The following is an 18,787-nucleotide window of genomic DNA, read 5'->3' on the forward strand; positions in this document are numbered from 1 at the left end:
CATATAATACAATGCCAATCCTTTGAAATCGATTAGATTACAGACTTGGGTACGATAATCATTAAACGAGGATTATTATACATATGATTTTTATTCTGACATTAATGTCGATTCACCAATGAATTTAATTGTTTTGGGTTCGTGGCTGGCCCAGGCGCTAGTGGTACAAGCCCGTGCCTCGATCTTTGCATGCGTATTAATCCTCTGCGATTTTGGGGCTTGCTGGCAGCCTGAGGGCTTTCCGTCTGTCCTTCTTCAACCATGCTTCTCGGAGTCTGGCCCTTTCATCGACGGTTCTCTGTAGCTGGCCGGATCGAACGGCTCATCGGTTGTCAGGCATTCATATCTCGGCTGAGGGGTCTCATTTGGTTATGGTTTTGCTTCGAGGGTTTTTGGCTCCCGCCTGGTTCAGGTTCTCCGCGACAATGTTTCTCCGATTTGGCATCGTGGTCTCTCACGGAGGGTTTTGAGACTCCGCCATTATTCTGGAACACCGTCAACAGAGGCATGCATATCTTCTTCAGGTAAGAAAATGGTTAAGGTCTTAATTCAAGCTTTCATTTCGTTTTATAGTTCTTGTTCGATCTCAGGCATGCATCTCCCATCAGGTTCTAATACTGTTTCTTGTCATGGTGCAAGGTGAAGATCTCTGGATACGGGGGTTTGGTGTGGGTCTACGGCTAACCCTTCAACTGGCTATACTCTTTGCATCCTTACCGGGTATTCTAATCCTCTTCCGGTTCTAAAGTTTGCACAGGGTTGTTGGTTGTTCAGATAAAAGTCTGTAATGGTTATTTCAAATGGAATCATTGAGTCTGTAAGTAGTTTTGAATAGGTGAAATGAGACCGCAGGGGGTCAACACTCCGCGGTTAGTTTTGTGTTAAATGTTATTTACTTTTTAAAGAGACTTACGACCTCTGCCGAGGGTGAAAGATCTGGCACTTGAGAGGACTTGTCGTTCTATTTTCTCATTATCTATACTATTTGATGGTTGAATCCCTTTATAGTAATCTTTGGGGACATAGACATTAATAGCGAGGTTTTTATTTTCGTTTCACCTCTATGTATCTATAATGCTGCTTTTGGAAAATCGAATGGTTATTCACAACATTCTTCAGAGTGATCCCTTAAATGTTTACTCAGTTTCTCCAGATGTGATTCTCATCTATTTTTGTTGTCGAAAGGACACTTGGTCGGATCTTTGGACATACTTAGGGTTTCTAAGTTAACTTGTAATTTCCTTAATGCTTATAAGAATAGTTTATCTCTCAGAGATTCCTATCGATCTCGTGGTAAACACAAGATTTTCCTGTGATGTAGCCGTGAGGCTTTTATGTAAGTAGAGAATGTACTTATTCCGTTTCGACTTACGTTACATGGTTTGGTTTTATATTATCCTGATTGGGAGCAGAGTAAATCTGTGGTAAATTCACTTCTTGTTTTGAAAAAGAAAATCCTTTTCCTTTTTTCTTAAATGACTATTATAGCTATTTTCTTGTTCTTAATTAAATGTTAATTCTATACATAACTCGGCAAGTCACAAACACCGAACTCCTATCTTTTACAGATTTTTTGTCATTTTCGGCAAGTCATAGAATTCTTTACTTTCTTTTTGTTTCTCTATACTCAATGTATAGGGTTTATTTCGCTTCCAGTTTTATCATGCAATAGGAAATTTTAAATTACTTTTTCATCTAAATACAACAATAATAATCGCAAAATCTTTAACTAGATTTTTCTATATTTAGCTTGCTTTTATTTATTAATGAAAACGACTCTGGAATGAAATTGATAAGGTTCTCTTGCCATAACTAAAATATCAAGGACCCTGCCTTTTAGTTTACAGTTGACACCTATAATCATGATTTATTGAAATGGTTATGAAATGAGATTAACAAGATTCTCTCACCATGCTTAAAATACAAAGATCTTGTCTTTAAGTTTACAACAGTTACTTACAGTCATGATTTAATGACACAGTGTTAATAGACAAGCTAGATTGCAATAAATAACTTATATCAGAGATTCTTTTTACTTATTTGTTTCCGCTACTCCGGATTGATTTAAAAATCAAGATTTGCACTTAATTCCTCCCTACCTTGAGATACCAGATTTGGTCAATCTCCCCCCGTGCTACTCCTGGCTTCAGGAGTTCTCTACCTCAGAGATTTAATAATTTACTGGCTATCTGATCCTTACCAGACATAGCTTTCTCAAACTGTCTGACCCTTCAGCACAGTTTTCAAATTCTTAGTTCCTGATCTCAGATCCCCATCCTCTTGATCATTTACTGTATTATACTCTAGGATTTAGTTTTGAAACAGATAACTGTTTCCATAACCAATTACCTAGTAAGAAAAAGAATAGTATTTACCCATAACTGTAAAATATTATCCTTTAATAACTGAAATTCCAAAAATAGTTTATAATTCAAACAAATAGTAATAGTCTGTTTGGTTGCAGTAAAATTAAAATATTTACATTAATGGGGGATATTACAGACGATGAGGAAGATGAGATCCCAAATGCATCTATCACTAAATCCCAAAAATCCAATCGAGTTCAAACCTTACTCTCACACCATATGTAACCACCCACAATTTAAATATACAAATAAGTGAACATTTTTAAGTTTAAAGTATATGTTATAAGAACTATGAGAATTAGTAAATCTTAAGTATATTTTAAATAATATAAAATAAATTCTGAGGGTTATATAATATTATATAACCCTCAGAATTTATTTTATATTATTTAAAATATACTTAAGATTTACTAATTCTCATAGTTCTTATAACATATACTTTAAACTTAAAAATGTTCACTTATTTGTATATTTAAATTGTGGGTTGTTACATATGGTATGAGAGCAAGGTTTGAACTTTATTAGACCTTTAAGATTTCATATTCTCATTTATTAATAATTATAAATAATATTTGATAATTAATTAAAAAAATGATAATATTGATGAAAAATGTATATATCTAAATCATATATATAATATTATTTGTCTTTATTTCAATTAAAAAGTAATTTAAAATTTATTATTATTTTTTAAATTAAAAATTATGTTAAGTTAATTATTTATAATTAGTGATAAATAACTAAAAGTTATTTGGTTCTCATTTTAAACTTTATGATTTTTGAATCAAAAATTATTTTGAAAATAGCTTTTTAAAAAAAAACCTAATTATGAACCATTTTCAGTGAACAATACCAACTAATTATGAAAATAAGTGAACAATTTTAAGTCTAAAGTATATGTTATAAGAATTATGAAAATTATTAAATATTAAGTATATTTTAAATAATATAAAATAAAGTATGAGGGTTATATAATATGAAATAAAATAAATGTTTTACATTGAGTTAAAGAAGGCTCTCACATATATTGTGTAGATTTTTTTTTAATCTATATATATTTTGTGAATTTGTTATCATATACTTTTTTTTTGTTGATAAGTGGGTGAATCCTGAAAATCACTCTTACCCTGTGGCTGAGAGGCCACGACTCAGGGGCATCTAAGCCGTCAAAATCACCCGGGGATCGCACCCGGCCTGAGCCGCACCAGCGGAAACCATGCTGGATTTTTTGGTATCAGCGAGACTAGAACCGGTGACCTTTGCATACGGAGCGCCTTAACAGCGTGCTCCTTCACCAACTGTTCTAGATCTCTTTGATTGAATTTGTTATCATATACATAATTATTAATAATATAAATTTTTTTATTGATGTTTACTCAAGTAAATTAATAGGATATTGGGTGAAAGTAATATTGATAGGGTATAATTTTAGTTATTTTTTATGTCAACATGAAAATGTTGATGTATAATATTGTGACAATGTTTCATGGCATGATGGTATGTGGTAAATGGTATAGTTTTGATGAGAGATTAATGATGCATATGTGTTGCTTATTTATTTATTTGTTATGATAATGATGTTGTATGTTTATAATGAATATGATATGCATAACAATTATGATGTTATGATACGAGGTATATTGATATGTGCATTTATTATGTAGTGATATGCGTTTGATGTTAATATATTGATTTTATAACTTGGGAGGATATTATTATGTGAAGCATGTGGTGATTGTATGTAGATTTATGACATGCAAAATTTTTTGATAACAAGGATGTTATGATCTCATGATGACATGCAAGAGTTGGCATGTGGGTTATCTTCTATGATATTATAATTATAACTAATGCATCACATGAATGTTGAGATGTGGTGATTGACAATAAATCCACAAATGGGCTGCGAGGGCAGATTTATTTCATGATCTCGTGGGTGCCCATACTTGCGAGGGAGAATATGTAACACCATATGGGTTGGGGACAAACTCAATCAACACTACATATGCCAGTGGTTCATTTTTCTTGTATAGCTCTTGATGGATATCTCTTGAGGGGCTATGGGACCATCTTGAGGAGGTCAAGTGCCTGATATTGGATTGGGATGCCGAAGTCTGGTAGGGGTGTGAGGACTTCAATCCTGGGGCTATGCACCTTAGTGAGTGTGGAGGGAGTGGGTCAGCCTTTCGAGATGCCTGGAGTACTACTGCATGGAGTACTGAGTCGGGTGCCTGCCTTAGGGCAGATGAGGTTTGAGTCAAGTGCGAGCCTTGACTATGGTATAGACCGATGAGGTTTATGCCTGGTTTCGAAAGTGGGAAAAATGACAGAGATTCCTTGAGATTTCCCGGGTGTTATGGAACCTTTCGATGCTTGCTGGTTATACTAGTTCAACAGAGGGTGTAGGGAAAACGTGAAGTAATAACTAAATAAAATAAAATAAAATGTTAAATGGTTCAACTTAATTTCGGGACGAAGTTCCTTAAAGAGGGAGAGTATATAATGTCCCATAATAATAATAAATAAATAAATAAAATAATATAATATTAAAATATAAGTAAATAAATAATAAACAATAAAGAAAAGATAATAATGGTAAATAAATAGTAAACAAAAAAAATTAGTAATAGTAAATAAATAATAAATAATGAAGATAATAATATAATCATAAATAAATAAAATAGTAAATAATAAACTTGGAGTTCTAAATAAATATATAAAAGTAAACTATAAAAATAAGTAAAGTTAACAAAAAGTAAAAAAGAATAAAATTAAATAAAAATTAAATTAAGAAAAATACTAAATTAAAAGAAGGTTGCATAGCTAGCATTTCCCTACAGCTTAGTTCAATTATTGAATTTTGAAATGTATGAACTAACTATTGTATTTGAACAAGGGCTACTTTGTAGATATTCTTGCTTATTTTAAGTATCCTTAAATTAGAGGCCCATGTCACAAATGTTATCAAATGTATTATTATAATAAACGTACATAAACACATGTTATAAACATTGACTAGGGCCAACCTAATTTTAAATATTAAATTAGTTTGTTTATACATAGGGCCCTAATAACGTGAAAGTGTTTATAAATAACGTTATAATATCAAATAATAGATATTATATAATTTAACGTGAATTTTAGTAAATTAACCATTAGTTATACATGGTTTAGGATAATATGTACTTTGACTGATTTGTAAATAAACAATAATATCATTAGATAGTGATAATATTATAATATTATTATCTCCATAGGCTAACGTGAAAGTGTTTATAAATAACGTTATAATATCAAATAATAAAAAAATTATAACTTTTTCATTTTTTTGAAATTTTAAACATTAAAATATAACTTTTAAAGAAAAATTTAACAGTTTCCAAGGCATCTTAATGATATAGATTTCTAATTGTGCTTGCCTTTTCCACGAGGAATTTCTATTTTTATCAACAAAAGCTCCACGCTATGCTTGGAGAAGGAGGCCAAATAAATTAATAATGATGGTATGTGGGAGGTATTTTGTTAGCTTGAATTTCCAGAAAAGGGGCCCACAATAATGATGGTGATTGCTCTAGGTCAATTATTTAATATATAGGTTTTAGATATTTATGTGGCTGAGAATGAAGCACATACACATCGAGCCTCACGATTGTGAAAGACGGGACCCGAAAAGTTGGTATGTAGTGTTGTACTTAATGCGTAATCCAACGGGGATAACGACTTTACTAAATGAATTTATTATGTGTACATTTGAATGAATTAACATTTTATTTTTTAGTATGGAGTACATCTATCATTTTATAGTGGAAGTTGTACATTAAATTGTACAATATTAATTAATAGTGAAGTACATTTGCCATCATTACATAATAAGAGGTGAAAGAATTGAACCAATAATATTTTAGATAAATGAATTTAAATATGGTTTAAAAATAATAAATTTTAATTTATAATGTTAAACTTTAGAAAAGTTTCATAAATTTTTGGACAACTTAGATTTAATGTCAACATCAATTTTTTTTTAATACGTTATTACCCTACTGCTGCAGGGAATAATAACTCTAATAGCATTGTATACGTATATCCTTCATTAAGCGAGAGGATACTCTATGAGGGTTTGGTTAGCTTGTGGCTGACTCACAAGGCATAGCCCTCATGGCTTCCTGGCTTGTTATCGTGAAAGTTAAACTACATTCTATGTTTCCTTTATTTTGTTAAAAAAATAATAAATTTAAAAAATCACTTTGCGTTTTTGTCTCGCATGGAACTTTAAACCACATGGGACAAATAAACTTGAAATTTTGTTTGATGGGCAAACCTTCGACTATATTTTTGAAACCTTTGGAAAAGGTGGGACATGCTCAATTATGATCATTCAAATCCCGGCTCCTTGACATTTGAACGACAAAAATAAAAGGAGTGTTCACTTGATGACAAACTACGAGGGAGTAGTTTTTAGTTTTGCCGGCGTGCATTAAATTCGAATTTCTGATATTATTTTACAGATTTCATTTGACATGTGGTGTTGGGATTTGCGTGTCCAAATTTCATTTGCCATTTAATCTTGCTATTTGTGCGTTGGGTGTTAAAATCAAGCATATTTATTATGGTACAATATGCAGTTCCTACTATACTATTTTGCATTTTAATATTAATTTTATAGTGGAAGTTGTACATTAAATTGTACAATATTAATTAATAGTGAAGTACATCTGCCATCATTACATAATAAGAGGTGAAAGAATTGAACCAATAATATTTTAGATAAATGAATTTAAATATAGTTTAAAAATAATAAATTTTAATTTATAATGTTAAACTTTGGAAAAGTTTCATAAATTTTTGGACAACTTAGATTTAATGTCAACATCAATTTTTTTTAATACGTTATTACCCTACTGTTGCAGGGAATAATAATGAAATAAAAGTTGCATGTTGACACATGGAATGTGTTCATGCGAACCATTTTCCATTTTTTGGTCTATTTAATGGATGATGAGGAGGATGAGATTCATCATTCCTTCATCCATTCTCTTGGGAGAAAAGTGTTGTGAGACAAAGGATTCCTAGCAGTAGTACGTTGATTGAGGGTTAGGGGTGGCCAGCTGTAGAAAGATTATGTGTCACTGAGCCTATGGTTGGGTGGAGAGTCATCCCAAAACTTTGTTACGGTTAACGAGATTCAAATAGCGTTCAACTCCGAAATTACATGTAAGGAATATCATCGCTACAGGTAAGTTGTCTTTGCTCATATTTTTCAAAATTCTATGCTAATTAGTTGAATAGAGGTGTGCTAATTATAAATCACATAATTGATCTAATTAGTTCTATATTTTAATTTCGGGTTGTTACATATCTACTTTTCCTAGTTGATTTTCCAGGGTCAAATCTTTGTGTCTCCATAATCTAATAAAGTGTGAATGTGTTTATGATAAAGCCACCTTTCTTAGGTCATCCCCCCCCCCCCATGTGTTGCATATGAATAATTTATCTTCCTTATCACAATATCTTTCTCTCTACATTTTCTATTTTTTTTGTATGTGATTATCTTCACTCTCATTTTTTCATCTTGGATTGTAATGGAATTGGTGAATTAGTGATGTTTTTATTCTAAGTGAGTCAGTTGGTTATTATATAGATTTGTAGGCGCATTGTCGACAATAGAGACATTGTTAGAAGTGTTTTCAATCATTGGGTATGGGATATTCCACTACATTTGAATGTGACAATAGATAAAGAGTCGAGTATGCATATAGTCTGCTTGGACTAGACCCACTGCCACTTACACTTTGTGCTATCTTTACCACATTGATTTGTGGTGTTTATGTTTTTTTTAAACTTACCACTAACCTATTTATCTTTCTTGATGTATTGATTTGACTTTGCTTGGTTTTGATACCTGATTTTAAATGCAAATTCAAATGCGAATACTCTTGTAGATTGTGTTCTTGGAGGTATACTTCATTAGTTCGCTTCAATTGAAATGTTGCTTAGTGCTATTGAATTATCTTTTATGTAAATCATTGTCTAAAGCTCACCCTACAATGTCCTTTAACTCTTCCAAGATCAATTTTCTGAATAAACTAAGTTTTCATTCCGATGATTAATTATGCACAAAGAAACTTGATCTCAGAGCTTGCTTGTGATTACAATTTTGTAGAGAGATGGTTGTTGTGTAAGCATATTTAAAAAGAAACATACTTGTAATTGAACAATTGTTAAGCCTTAAAGACAACAATAGAAAGGTACATCTTGAGTAAAGAACAATAAATGAATAAGCATAAAATCTGCATTATAATTGACTTCAAATTTCTACAGAGCATCTGTGTTGATGAAACTAATAGGCACAAGCCTCCCATTTATGGATAATTTATGAGTCAACTTAACTAGAATAAGCTAAACAACTTCCATTAATTTGTCCACCACTACCATTATTAAATCATGTTTCCTTGATATCTTGGGCAACTTAGTGTCAAAATCAATAGTTACCACTTCACATTCCCACTATGGAATTGGTATTGGTTGTAAGGAACCTATTGGATGTTTGTGCCTTGCCTTTAGTCTTTGACATTCACATACCCTGGTGATATAATTAGTCACATCCTTCTTCATTCTTAGCCAAATGTATTGAATTATTATTTCTGCAATCGTCTTTTAGTATCCATTATGTCTAACATGTGGAACATTATGCTTTTCTTTTAAACTAGTTTCCTTAATTTGGATGAATTAGGGACACTATTTTTATGCATTATAATTCCATTCCCTTCCAACTTGTAGCACTCATAATTTCCTTGTATATTCTTTGGATGTAAGGCTTCCTTTATTTATAAGTATTGCTCATAAGAGATAAGGGCCTCTAGATTTGTGTTCCTCAAATCAAATATGCACATATTAATGGTTATAATATGCATTAATGCATGTACTCTTCTATTAAGTGTGTCAAAAACCTTTTTCTCCTTCCCTCTAGTATGTTTAACATCAAAGCAACATTCACTAAGAATTTCTTGTCATCTTGTTTGCCTAACATTTAAAGCTTATTGTTTAAATAAATATTTTAGACTACTATTATCTATTCTTAATTCAAAAATCCCCCCCATTGAGTAATGTCTCCACATATTTAGTGCATGAGCAAATGCAATGAGTTCTAAGCCATGTGTGAAATAATCTTTTTCACGCTTGTAAGATTCTTGCATTCATAACAAATCACATGTCTATCTTGAGTAATAACTCCACCAAGTATCTATTTTCAAACATTGTACATACCACAAAATATTTATTTGGATCAACAATATTGAGAATGGGTGCACTACTAAGCAACTCCTTTAATAGCTGGAAACTTTATTCACATTTCGATATCCATTATTATTATTATTATTATTGTAAAGACGTTGTGGTATAAATAATCTTAGAAATTCCTCCTATGATCTTTTGTAGTATCTAGCAAGCTCTTTGAATGTTGGTACTTGTTCTATGTTCTTGGGTGTACTCTTTCCCCTAATGGCTTCGATCTTCTTTGGATCCACTATTATTCATTTCATAGAGATGATATGTCCCTAGTAATGAATCACCCTCTCGTAAAAGAAACACTTGCTTAGTTTAGAATACAACTAATGCTTTCTTGGAACTTCTAGTACCAAATTCAAGTGATCTTCATACTTGTCCTCTAACTTTAAATAAATAAGAATGCCATCTAGGAATACAATGACAAACTTCCCAATTAATTTCTAAATATTCCATTCACTAAGAACATGAAGGAGGTGCATTTGTTAGTCCAAATGTCACCACTACAAATTTGTAGTGGCCATATGTTGTTTTGAACTTTGTATTACTAATGTCTTCATCCCTTATCTTTATCTTATCGTAGCCTAACCTCAAATATGCATTTGAAAAGATATTCCTCCGCTTACTTGATCAAACATGCCATCAATTCTTGGTAGAGGATACTTATATCTCATAGTTACCTTGTTCAACCATCTAAATAAAAGCATAGTTGCAAAGTCCCATCTTTCCTCTTGACAAAGAGTACCAATGCTCCCAAAGGAGAGATACTTGGGTGTATATATCCTTTCTTTGACAATTATTCTAATTGCATTTGCAACTCCATTAATTCAGGTGTAGTTGTTTACGTGGAGACTTGGATATTGGAGTAGTTGCAGGCATCAAGTTAATAGATAAATCAAGATCTCCCTTTGGTGGTAAACTTAATATTTCTCCAAACACATCTACATGCTCATGCAGCTCTATAAAGTCCTAGATTTTTTAGCTTATGCACTTTCCTAGCTCTTCTGCATGAGCTACATAGAAATTGAACCCTTTTTTGCAGTATCTCTTCATCTATAAAGATGAAATATCCCTTAGAGAAATGGGTTCAGGAATGCCATTAACTATTCTCTACTTTCCTTCTTTATCAAGACAGGTGAAAATATTGTTATGATAATCTAGGAAAACATCATGTGCATCCAATCAATCCACTCCAATAAGAGTACCATATGAGTCAAGTGTTATTGTGCTTAGTTTCACAACAATGTTGACATCAATATCTAATGAGCTACCTTCGACAATCTCATTATTTTCATTTTAGTCTCAATAGCCAATGGAACCAACCATGGTTTCTCATGCTTACTTATTGCCAAATGAAATATTTCTTCCAAATTAAGGGCAATGTAACTGTGATTTGCTCCTAAATTGTTTACATTACAATAGGTGGATTGGTAATTTTGCCTTCAACATCAATCATGTTTGAATAATGATATGTTGGTTGATCTTTTAGGGTGGCATATATTCTTTGGATGGTTCTTCCCACATCTTATGTTGTAGTTCCCTCTTGTATGTGGTCCACATTCCTCATTCTACTTTCAAATTGAGGGAAATATCTATAGGAATGGTCTCCTTCATGTCCCCAACATTTGATTGGTTGCCTTGCACTTTTCCCCAATAATTATGTCATCTTAATTATACTATGAGTAGGTACTCTTTGCTAATATATAGTAGGAATATTCTCGAAGAAAGGACATTGAAAACCTTTCTTCTTCTAATCTTTCTATTCCTCTTTCCTATCTCTCCAAGACTTTTGAAACTTAACTTCGCCTTTGCTTTTGTCATACAAGTATTTGGCCTTCTTAATTGTCTCTTCAAGAGCCTTGGGTTCATCATTTTGACTTCTTTCTTTGCAATGTAAGAAACCCACTTAGGAACCTCTATATCTTTACCTTCTCATCTTTAAAATTGCTAACAACCATAGTAGCTCCAAAAACTTTTCATATTCTTTCATGGTCATGTTTCCCAACTTAAGTTAAAAAAATCCCCACATATTTTTGTCATACTAGCACTTAGAAAGATATCATTATTTGAAATAATTTATGAATTGCTTCCAAGAAATTATCCCCTCGTTAATGTGCTTGGCTTGTTTCAACTTAGTCCCCCAATAGAAGTTTCTCCTCATAGGTTGTATATGGTGATAATGGCTTCTACATTGAGTTATATTTATGCAGTGGAAGTAATTTTTTATCCTAACAACTAGTCTTCAACATCCTCTCCCAACTTGTTTTCACCATCAAAGGTTAGTGGCTTTATCTTCCTAAGATCTCTTTGAAAATGTTTTTTCTCTCACATTCTCCTTTGATATCTAAATGGGTACACTTATAGGTTGCTCCATGGTTATTCAAACACATATGGATTCCTCACTAAGGGTCCTAATAAGTAATGACATCTTTGAGTTTAACAACACTTTTTTAGTTCTTAGATCTATCATGCTTTTATCTTCTTGAATGGACTGGCCTCCTTCCTCATACCTTGAACCTAATCCATTCTTCATTTGCTTTTGTAAATGATTTAAGATTTGGAATAGATAAATGTTCACATGATTTTGCTTCTCTTGATATTTCAACATCCTCTCATTGCTAACTCTACAACTCTACACCTCAATATTCAAGCTCCTTATAGTTTCTACCAACTCCAATGACTCCATGCCCTTTCTATGACCATTAGACTATGTCTCTTCTACATTTATATTCAAGCCTCTAACTTCCTCTTCATGGATATAAGGTCCTTGTCCATCTTCTATCTCTCTTCTTCGATAATATTCTTCAATTTTGTTCTTTACTTGTCCTTATTGTAGCTTTGACTCTACAAGAAGTTTGCATACCAATAAAACTATTTAATACATCTCAATTCTAGATCTGCAACATTTTATTTCAAATTCTGGTAAATATGCACCTCATCGATTTTATCAAATCAAGGCTATTGCTCTCTTTCTTCTCAAGTTTTGAAATATTCTAAAGAACTTCTCCCAAATATGAGCCATCAAAATTATTTCCCTTGGAATTAACTTTCCAATGACTACTCATACCTAATTTGGGCTTTTGAGCTGAAAGTTATGGCTCTAAAGTCTCTTTCCCCATTTTTTTTCTAATCAAAGGGCATGCGATCACCATGAACCTTAAATATATGACTTCTCTAGTTCAATCCCCAATTGAATTATTTTGACCCTCTAAAGAAAATTTCCCCATTCCCTAACAATTTGATGCCACTATGACTAATTTAACTCATGTCCTCCTCTAAAATTAGGTATTTTCACAAATTTCTCAATCTTACACCAACTTGACACAAAGTTGAATTTTGTGATTGTATAATTTTCCTCAACACCCACTTCAACTCAACACTATGCTCTATTAGAAGTCATGATTCAAATATTTTAAGACTAGCAATTCTCAATTACGACTCGATGTCATGTTTTCTCATCATGGACATTTCATCAAACAATCAACTACAAACTACATTTTTACTCAATCTTCCATGAAGTGAACTCTACAATTCATGAGTTACACCAATTATACTTCTTTCGCTGTCCACTTACTCTAACATTATTCTAATATAAGAATTAGAGCCAATTTTAGATTTCTACACTCCCAGATATTCTCATGGAGACATTTTGTCAAACAATCCATATACAATTGTAATTTCTTCTTATACACATTGTTTTTTGGCCAATTTAACTCCAACTTTGTTATAACCAATAGCTCTAATGCCATATTTTAGCATACCTAATATCCTTTGTGCCTCGTTAAGGATACGATAAACACCAAATTTCACATTGATTGGTTATTCTAATACCTTTAGCAATAACCTACTACTAAGTAATTAACACGTGCTAACAATCAATGTAGGCTTATGCAACAATATTTAACCATTTAATCACAATGGAACCATAAACTATAGTTACGAGCTTACACATGAAAACATGATTAAAAAATATAGAAAGTAATAAAATCCATGACCTAAACAACATTAATTCAACAAATTCATGGGTAAATTCATGAATATTTATCTTTTATAGAAATTGTCCACCAACTCGCCGTGAAAGAAGGACATTCCATGCAACTATAAGGGCCCTCCTGTACCAATTCTCTTTGCAAAAGAGACCATCCTCGAATTGAGGCCACAAACATATAAATGTGAATTTTTCCTATGGTTGGCTCTAATTCTCTTCACACAACCCAACTCCTAGCTCCATATTCAATTTCTATTGTTGCATTCCCAATCCATAGCCTTTTTCCCAATTAGCCTATGCAACCCAAATAATGGAATCTCCTTCTCTTCTCAATAGTCATAGTGATCATACACTACATTATGTTTGAACTACCATTCCAATTTGGATCATCATTGCAATTTAACTATCATTCAATGGTAGAATTTGACTTATCAATAGTTGGGAGTGTTTGAGTTGCCATTCGGTTTGGAAATTTAGGGGAGCTTGACTTACCAATCTACTTGAGGAATTTTAGAGAGTTACTCCCTAAGCTAGAATGATCATAGACATACTATAATCAGGTTATGGAAACATACAATCATCAATGATGAGATAATTGTAACAATATGGAATGACAAACTATTGCTATTGAGTAAATTTAGCTACAACTGATAACCCATATAGTCCCAACATTGAGATTTCTCAGCTAGCCTATGTTTGAACCTTAAAGGGAAGTGGGATAGCTCGAGGCATTGCTTAGTAGAGAAGGAAATCTCATTCCTTGAGTTATGCAGTTTGAAGGGGAATGATGATATGGATTGGGAATCTTGTAGCTAGAAATATGAATGTCAATATTTGAATTGGGCTATCTGAAGAGAACTAGATCCAGCCATAGAAATACTTATGCCTATGGATTCATAGTTGTAGCTTGGGGTGGCCTTAGTCATGAATAGAATTTGGGCAACAAGGAGCATATGGTTAGGTGGAATGTCCTTCCCACAACCCAAGGAATGGGGTCCCTTCTCTGTTCAATAGTCCCCTAGGTTATGCCACTTCCCTCTAAGGCTCGAACAAAGGCTACCCATGAAATCTCACTGTTGTGCCCAAGGATTATTAGTTACAACTAAATTTATTCAATAACACCAATCATCATTTATATAGTCACAATTATCTCATCATTCATGACCATATCTTTCCATAACTCGATTATAATAACTATATGGTCATTCTAGCTCAGGGAGCAGTTCTCTCAAATTTCCTTAATAGAATGGTAATTCAAGCTCTCTGAAGTTTCCCAACTGAATGACAACTCAAACTCTCCCAACTATTGATAATTCAAATTTCTGCTATTGAATGGTAATTCAAACAGAATGATGATTCAAATTGGAATGCTAGTTTGAATATAATGGTCACATGATCCTGCTTGGTACTTTGAACTCCCTTATAATTTGAATTCTCAAGTAATTCAAATTGCCCCCAAAATATTCAAGCTCCCTCTGTTCCTTGCATGGCCAAAAAAGGTATCGGGTAAAATTGCATGTAATAGTGAGAAAGCACATGTCTTCATGGAAAGTACATAATTATCCTCTTATATAACCAATCCGAAGGATCAAGGGATACTAATTAAGCAAGGCTAAGGATTTATGCTTATTAATAAAATGATATTATCTTTCTTTAGCCTCCTTGAGCCCCCTAAGTGCCCTTTCTTTTCCCTCTTGTAGATTCATAGCTCCTAATTCTTTTGTCTTTCTCCTTTTGCGACTTGTGATGTAATTTTTTTTTTTTTTATTGTCACTCAATGTACAATCTTACATATTACGTTGTTTTAATTTTATCCATTCATCACATATATACCCAATACTAATAAATGAATCAAAATTGCCTATCATAATGATAATGTTGACACACACACACACAATTAGAAGATTAGTATTAATGTTGAACAAAATCCCAACACAAGGATATGCCATGACAAGAAGACAACTTGTAGCATCACATAGATAATAGCTACAAGCTAGAGATGACTCATAAGGCATGATGTCTTATTCATCAATAATTATAGCATTATAGAGAGGGAAGATGATATCACATTAACCCCAAGGACATGCACCTTAAACGCCAATGTTTAGATTGGTAAAGCTTTTGGTATAGGTAAAAGACAACTTGCAATTCATGACATCAAAATTGCTTGTAATTTTACTACCATAGTGAGGGTGGGTGCTATCACATCAATCTAAAGACTAGATTAATAAAACTTTTGGTGTGGTTAAAAGCTGATCCACTAGGCATAACACCAAAACCAATGGCGATGCTAGTGCTGATGTGAGGTAGGATGCTATCATATAAACTTGAGGAGTTGCACCCGCAAGCGAACTTCTAAAATAGCAAAACTTTTGGTGGAGGTAAAAGACAACTCACCAAGTATGATACAAAATTTGCTAAAGACACTAATATTAGAGTAAAGGAGAATGATATCACATCAATCTCAAGATTTGCACTCCAAAACAAGCTTCCAAATTAAGTAGAGGTTTTGTTGTAGGTAAAAAATGATACATGAGACATGCCATAAAATTGACTTCTAAATTTATGAAGGTTTTGATATGCACAATACCTTAAATTTATGAAGGTTTTGATATGCATAATACCTTGAAAAAGATTTTTATTGCACAATTATTATACATAATATTTACATTTTTTTAATATAGAAAATAAGGGATATTTTAAAACCCAACTCTATTTCTTAGTTATTATACATATTAGATTTTCGCAAAGTGAGAAAAGTACACAATTATTATACATATTAGATTTTCGCAAAGTGAGAAAAGTACATAATTTAAGGAAAAAATATAAATGCCAAATTTTAACATAGCAAAATAAATGTAAGACCAATGCACTCTTCGTATGTGTGCTGAATTATTTCAAACTTTATAATAGATGCGCTTGCTAAAAGCTGGCCCGCGTGTCTTTTGCCTTCCGACAAGAGTAAAGTTGATTGCTATTTTAGGTATCAGTCCGAAAAGTACCTGATTGCTATTTAAGTGTGCGTCTTAAAACTTCGTCGTAGCAAAGCATGTCATGTATTTGTATTCGATGCATGAATTCATTGGTGCAGGCATTTGATACAGAGGAGAAGATACTGCAGGTAGCCTTTCATCTAGTCCATCTGAACAGGGAAATAGGTAATACTCATTAACACTTCAATTGCTGATTGCTTCTCTTTGTATGCTTTTCAAATTACTTTTCCTACTGGGTTTTGCATAAAAGCCTAAATCTCATTCACGGATTAGTGGAGACTGTTTCATTAGCGGGTTACTGCTGTTTTTTGACCGAAAACATTCTGTGTAGTTCCCGATTTTTTACTCATTTGGGTTTGAACCTAACAATAAGCATACAATTGCCTTATTGTATATGTTTTCTTGACTTCATCCATACTTCATAGTTTCAGGATTTTCATGCAAATGGGTTTGAACCAAACAATCAGTATACAATCCCCTTATTGTCCAAGTATGTATATAACTAGTTGAATGAAATGGGTATTGTCTCATGTTAAGCGATGGCCTTTTCAAAGAGCCACTGCAGACCCAAAAATGCAGAAGGGCAGAATTTAGGGTGGGTAGATAAATATATTGTTTTTTACTCATACTTCACTGGTCGTGATGAAAGCTTTGTTTGTGGAGGCGTGCCATCTGACATTGCTACCGTCTTTGCAGACCTACTCAGACGCTCTTATTTGACCTCAGGATATTAGTTAATTAAATGAATCTTTGTTTAATGCATGCATATTCAAACTTAAAGAGGCAATCAGCTTCTAGCATTGCTTGAAATCAACGGGGGTGATCTGACTACCAAAAAAAATAGAGGAAACCACGAGACAATTAGTTGATGCACATCAAGGCACCTGGATATCTGTCCACATGACATTGGCAAGTTGGAGTTGCAAGATATCCAGGGGTGGGGAGGGCTAGAAGACAGAAAATGGGTCACTTTGTACCACTTCAAAGCCTTAAACCTGCAATAAAATGGACTGGAAATTCACTTGTTGAGCTTTTGGCGTCAAAACCTCCTGGATGCAAACCCATAAAATTATTCCAGCTAGATATGAAGGTTCTAATGGCTGGAAATGACTATTTTTTGCTACAAATGAAGATATAAAGTTATAAAATCAGACTTGAAGTTAAAACAAGGTGTGTTTAAGATACCTACCTGAAAAAATGCACCCTGTTTGGTGAGAAATCTGCAAGGAATGTCTAGCTACAACTGTAACTTGCTTCAGATCTGCACAAGTAACTTAGTACACCCATGAAATATATATACGTAAAATAAGCTCAAAATGGATGTACTTTATTCCTTAGCTTAGATCTAGAATTAATTGCTCTTTTACCCAATGATTTACTAACTATGTATGATAAAATTTATGCAGCAAGTTAGTTAATAAAACAAAAAATAGTTTTTTTTTTTAGATTTTATAAATAATGTGGTTGATGGAGTGAGATTTACCTTGGCCTAACCTACCACTTTGCTAAGTTGTGATCACAACCCTTTCTTTGTCAACTTTTCCTTGAGGACTAGAAATGAGTGAAGAGTCCGGGGTGAGACTATCTCACTCAACTTTTAGTCAAGAATATGTGCAAGAAATATAATCCCACTGTGAGGATCTACTTGTTCGAGATGCTCCAACTGCTATACAAACAATAGCTTCAATCCACACCTTTGTTGAAGATACCCCTTAAAGGGTTTGTCCAACTCTTGGGCATCTCTTCGGGATACTAGCTAAGGGTGAGCTCGAGGCCTTGAGCCTACATCTCCTCTTCCATCCGATTGTCTGTCCCTTAATGAATTATTATATCAGCTTTGTGATAACAAAATAGTACCTGCAAGTTAGTTCTTTAAAGCACAAATTAAAAGCTAACGCTCAGAACAAAGAGCAAAGAAAAATCAATCTGACACACAAGTGTCTTTGCAAATGGTTTCTTTATTGAATGGCATAAAATGATCTCATAATTAACAACAACATTTCTAGAGGAGAGATAAGCCTTTTATAAAACTTCTCTAGTGGCTAGTTACACAATTTCTCTGAAAAATAATATTTACTAGTTATCCACATATCGAAGATTTATGAATTTAATAAAATATTACATTACATTCATGAATTTCTCTGCTAAGGGTCAAAGTG

At 32.9% G+C, this 18,787-nt stretch overlaps 1 protein-coding gene across 3 annotated transcripts in view; it reads left to right on the forward strand.

Annotated features, from left to right (window-relative positions):
• Positions 1 to 16,578: 16,578 nt before the first annotated feature.
• LOC149226006 (uncharacterized) overlaps positions 16,579 to 18,787 on the forward strand; it is a 133,660-nt gene continuing 131,451 nt past the window's right edge. Inside the window, exon 1 of one of the 3 annotated variants that reach the window (XM_089377375.1) lies at positions 16,579 to 16,793. The gene's annotated coding sequence lies outside the window, so the exon portion shown is untranslated. The remainder of the gene's footprint in view (positions 16,794 to 18,787) is intronic. The other 2 variants (XM_089377376.1, XM_089377374.1) reach the window with 2 other exon arrangements.

This window comes from Pinus tabuliformis, chromosome J (genome assembly GCF_031772625.1).
Source record: "Pinus tabuliformis cultivar Carrire ecotype Pingquan chromosome J, CPIR1, whole genome shotgun sequence".
Lineage (NCBI taxonomy): Eukaryota > Viridiplantae > Streptophyta > Pinopsida > Pinales > Pinaceae > Pinus > Pinus tabuliformis.